This window comes from Amblyomma americanum, chromosome 9 (genome assembly GCF_052857255.1).
Source record: "Amblyomma americanum isolate KBUSLIRL-KWMA chromosome 9, ASM5285725v1, whole genome shotgun sequence".
NCBI lineage: Eukaryota > Metazoa > Arthropoda > Arachnida > Ixodida > Ixodidae > Amblyomma > Amblyomma americanum.
In genome coordinates, this window is record NC_135505.1 from 137,975,626 (window position 1) to 137,981,242 (window position 5,617).

Consider the following 5,617-nt stretch of genomic DNA (forward strand, 5'->3'; position numbering starts at 1 on the left):
TGTCGCGGCTAGCAAAATCTTTGGTTACTGCCATTGTTTTATTAATAAAGAGCGACTAACAACAACAAGCTATTGGCCGTCGGTGTTCATTGCGTTCATTAGCGTTGACAACGTTCTAGAATCTGATGATTTTACGGAAAGGGAGGGCGCACTATAACTAGCTCCCTGAGTCAATGGACGCCTCAATGGCGCTTCGAGGTACATACGTGGCGGCGGGTAGAGAGAATGAGAGAGGGAGAGATGTGAGCTGCATGCATCAGCGTTCACAACGTTGTGCCAGACACGCGGTACTGCAGCAATAGGCGGCAGCGTTCATTGGGTGAACAACCTCTCGCGATCGACCATTAACTGCACCCTGCGAAGGTGGGCGCGCTGTCTCTCCAGTGTGCGGAACGCACCCATCGTTACAAGCCGTGTTTAGTTGCCCGATACACCCCAGCTTTCGCTATCCAGCCGGGCTTAGCAGTAAACCGCAGCCAATTTTTTTAAGGAGCGGAATGACGCAGTAACTGTCTCAGGGTGGACACCCCAGACGCGCTGCAGGAATAAGATGGCGGAGGGAGCGAACGAAGGGAGGAAGAAAGCGGCCCTAGTGGACGGCTTCGTATGGATGAAAAAAAAGGGAAAAGGTAGCGTGTTTCGTGTGGCTGCGGCGCAGTGGATTGAAACTGTAGTGGGGTGACTCTGGCGACTCGCTTCGGAGGACGCGGTTAATCAGACGAATTCTATCATCTTTCTCTTACATCTTTCCAATTCTCCTGTCTGCACATGGCAGCGATTATAGCTGAGCTCGAGAGAGTGGACAGACCCGTCCGCGTTTCTTTATTTTTCTTTTTTCAGTCGCAACAGCAATCGTGCAAACTGCAGCGAATTGCAAGGGTCCTCCGATAGCGTCGAAGCTATGAGTGAATCTTAAGCAAACGATCCGTGGCTAGGTCTAATAACACGACACTGTTGAAAAACTCAGCAATGAATTAAAGGCTTTTTATTGTGGACATTTACAAATGTTCGAGTAAAGACCGCAACTGCAGCTGAAGTCCAAAGTATACGCGCTACCGCCCAGGTAAACAGTAAAAGAAGACCGCAACTGCAGCACGTGTCAAGCACCAACAAACTCATCAAGCATATCGAGTAATCCCAGCATATAGGGAACCGTTAATGCGATACCGAGAGACTGCACAAGTCATCCGTTCAGTCACCAACCAAGGTAGCGTTCCATCGTTGTGCTTTAGTATCGATTCCAAAGCGTCCATTGAAAACACTTGTCCATTTTAGTTCACCACTGCGTAGTACGCGAACCACAATGGCCGTCCGAATAAAGGAGTCACTTCGCACGCAATTCCAATACTGGGTCTAATACTGCGAAATGCAAGGATAGCACCTCACCGTCAAATCTTGAGATATCGCGTCCCAAGGCTGCTGAGTTGGTAACGCGACATATACACCAGTAATATATACGTATATTGTGTTAACATTCATTACACAACACTAACTTTCTTAACATACACGGCGACCACGCAGGACACACCGCGATAGAATATAGGTAACAATATCAGGTTACAATTAACCTAAACACAAGTAATATATACGTATATCGCGTTACAAATAACATTCATAACACATCTAATAATACGTAAATCATTTAACTTATGAACGTCGCAATGTGTCGCACGTACGGACAGCGAGGCGACGCGTCGCAACCGTTCAAACTCACGCGCGTCTGTCCTAAAACGCACGTCGTTGGAGCATGGACGCCTCAACTTCGTCCTCCGTGCCGTAGCCTTGCTCGGCAGTCTCCAAGACATGACCACGCAAAGAAAAAATTCTGCAGGTTGCGCCCCACGGCTGTTCAAGGCTTCGGGTCTGCTCAATCACGGCCACCAACCAGCACCGCTGCTCCAAGGCTCCGAAACCAGCCGGGGAGGGAGACCTTGAAGGCAAGTTGGTGGGCGTCGACGCCGGGGAGCAGTCCTGCTAGGAGCTAGACCTCTCCCAGAACAGCTGCTGGCTCACAGCTGCCTTGAGGTGGTCGGTGGCGCGGTTCAACCGTCGCGCCTGGATGGTAGGGGCTTGTAGAGGCGTTGCTGAGACCCCGCTGAAACCGTCGATCTCAAGACGCTCCTCCAGAGGGGTCCCTGGAAGCGGCACGGAATGCAGTCAGTGCCTTCTCCCGAGCCAACTGCAAGATGCCGCCCACCGTGACACTCGGGGCTCGGGATGGCGGCCAGGCTGGAAAGGCCGGCGTGTCGAGGGTGACGGTCTGCCGAGAATGAGTCGTCTGGCACTGCTTTCTCGAGAGAGATGCAAGCGGCCAAGCTGGATGGGGTTCGGCACAGCGCGGAGGCCAGCGTCCGCGAAGCCGCCACGTACGCAGGTGTTCCTGCCCGGCGTGTCACAGGTGATGGACTGCCGAGAAAGAGTCGGCAGCCACTGCTCTCTTGAGAGAGATGCAAGCGGCCAAGCTGGATGGGGTTCGGCACAGCGCGGAGGCCAGCGTCCACGAAGCAGGATCCGCCACGTACGCAGGTGTTCCTTTCCGGCGTGTCGCAGGTGATGGACTGCCGAGAAAGAGTCGCCTGGCACTGCTCTCTTGAGAGAGATGCAAGCGGCCAAGCTGGATGGGGTTCGGCACAGCGCGGAGGCCAGCGTCCACGAAGCAGGATCCGCCACGTACGAAGGTGTTCCTTTCCGGCGTGTCGCAGGTGATGGACTGCCGAGAAAGAGTCACCTGGCACTGCTCTCTTGAGAGAGATGCAAGCGGCCAAGCTGGATGGGGTTCGGCACAGCGCGGAGGCCAGCGTCCACGAAGCCAGGATCCGCCACGTACGCAGGTGTTCCTTTCCGGCGTGTCGCAGGTGATGGACTGCCGAGAAAGAGTCGCCTGGCACTGCTCTCTCGAGAGAGATGCAAGCGGCGAAGCTGGATGGGGTTCGGCACAGCGCTGAGGCCAGCGTCCACGAAGCAGGATCCGCCACGTACGCAGGTGTTCCTGTCCGGCGTGTCGCAGGTGGTGGACTGCCGAGAAACAGTCGCCTGGCACTGCTTTCTTGAGAGAGATGCAAGCGGCCAAGCTAGATGGGGTTCGGCACAGCGCTGAGGCCAGCGTCCACGAAGCAGGATCCGCCACGTACGCAGGTGTTCCTTTCCGGCGTGTCGCAGGTGATGGACTGCCGAGAAAGAGTCGCCTGGCACTGCTCTCTTGAGAGAGATGCAAGCGGCCAAGCTGGATGGGGTTCGGCACAGCGCTGAGGCCAGCGTCCACGAAGCCAAGATCCGCCACGTACGCAGGTGTTCCTGTCCGGCGTGTCGCAGGTGATGGACTGCCGAGAAAGAGTCGCCCGGAACTGCTCTCGAGAGAGAGATGCAAGCGGAGAAGCTGGATGGAGTTCGGCACAGGGCTGAGGCCAGCGTCCACGAAGCCATGATCCGCCAAGTACAGAGTTGTTCCTGTCGCCGGATGGTGGTAACAGCAAGAAGGCTGCCAACTTAGCGGAAAGTATCGCCGGAGGCCTGGCAAGCAACGGGGCTGAGGACCGAACTGGAGTCCCGGTTGGGCCCCTGAGAGCCGTCGGCGCTGCCGCTCGCAGGAGTGGACGCCTAAAGAAGTCCAAGAGAGCGGAGCTACCCTCGGCATCTTGATCATCTGGTTCTGATCGGCCCGGCGTTCCGGCGTGCCTTTTATACCCTCAGCGCCACCTCGTTTTTTTCTCGAACTTATTTAATTTTTTTTTGTTTTTGGCAGGCCGGACGTCCGGAATTAATTCAAAAGTGAATAATTTTACAAGAATTCGTTTACTTTTTACAGAAATTTTGGACACGAAAATTGCGTCCGTTTTTCTTAATGCCGAAATGTGGTCTAGGGCTTCCGCGTCTGGTTTTTGCAGACCCAATCTGGCGTCCGCAGTGCACAAATCGCTTGAATAATAGCGAGGCGCTGTAGCGTCTCTATATGCAAGCACCATTGTAGACATGAACTTGCGTACGGGGCAGTGTACAGTAGTTTGTCCACGTCATCAAGGGTGGCTCAGAAGAAGTAGTGGCCGAGGAAGAAGAAGATAGCGTCAATTGAATACAGGGCTTTTGAGGACATTTATTGGGAGTATATTCCCTCAACAGCTCCACCAAACGTTTTTCTGCGTGTGCCTGTAGTATTTATTTTCGTATAGGCGCACATCTTTCAGCGATCATCTGAAGTAATCGCCGTGCACTGCAGATAAACCCCTACGATGGAGAGAGCTGCTTTTCACTGACGTGACACAAATGCTTTCTCGCCAATTAAATTTAGTGTGCCTAAACAAGAGTATCATGGGACGTTATTGAGAAATACGAAATAAATCTTTTAAAACCTTTTCAAAGCTTTCCTGGCAGGTTTGAAAGTGGCCCTACGAGGAACGCTTGCTTGTATGACAGATAGCATCCATCGATCGTATACGTGTATGAAGGACGCTGTCCTGTGTTACGGTACCGGTGTCACAGTTGCCGGAGTGTAGAACGTCGTGCCCAAAACGACCTGCTTTCGACTCCCGTCCAAGACCGTTGCCCGGGTGGGCGTTGATATTTACGGACATGTCGGAGCTCCCGACAGTGTGCTGCCTTATCTCTAGCCATGCAGGCCAAGTTGATCTGGATTTCTAATCAACTAAGAGTTATTCGTCGATTCTCATACCGAAAATTCATAACAAGGTTGTTTTTAACGTGCGATAGCAGCACTGCCACTCTTTGCGTCGCCATACTGCTTGGTGGATTGCTTTGTGCATCATTACTATGAGCACCCTGTTTGTTGCCTTGTTGTTGTTGCCTGAAATATGATGGCACATACCCACGGTGGGGGATTGGCCAGGCTTTGGTGCAGATTCAAACAAGGAAAGTGCAATCCAGGTTTAGCTCAAGCGGCTCATAAATAGAGAGGACTCTGAGAGAAAAGGAAAATCACGAATTTTGAGAGAGCTGGAGGAAATCGGAATAGAAATCAAGGAAACAAAGCGTGGTGCGCAGCACACCTGGAATGGGGAGAGCGTTAAGTGCACATAGCTTCCCAGCGAGCAATATGCCTGTGCCCAAGTTGCAAAGGTCTCACTGGTTCTTACTGTACAGTGGAAGCTATACGTGCACGACCCGACGAGTGTTTCATGTGTTAAGTTTGCCTACAACTAGAAGCGCTCATGTTGAGCACACCAGCGTTCACGCCTTTGTTTTATGTTTCAGCGGTTAATTACCATTTAAATCAGCCACGTCAGCGCAAGGCAGTTCTGCCGCCCGAAAAAATTCGTCTTTGGGGGTGATATTTAAGTCGGATATCAGTCAAATAATGGGTATCAGGGCCCGAAAAATACTCCAGGTACACCCGGAAGCCCCTGGATGCAACTGCACTGAAAAGAATTCCCACTGATTTCAGATAAAAGCCCCTGTATTTAATCGAGGCTACCTTCTTCGTCTACTACTACTTCTTCCAAGCTTCCACGGTTAAAACGAATAAGATGTGCCGCGGAGATGTATGCACTGTATCTATACGCAGTCGTGTGTAAAGTACACGCTTATTTAAAGACGTGGCTGAACTTTATTATTATTCAAGTGATCCGGGCTTGCGGACGGCAAAATTGGTTCACGAAGACCTGCC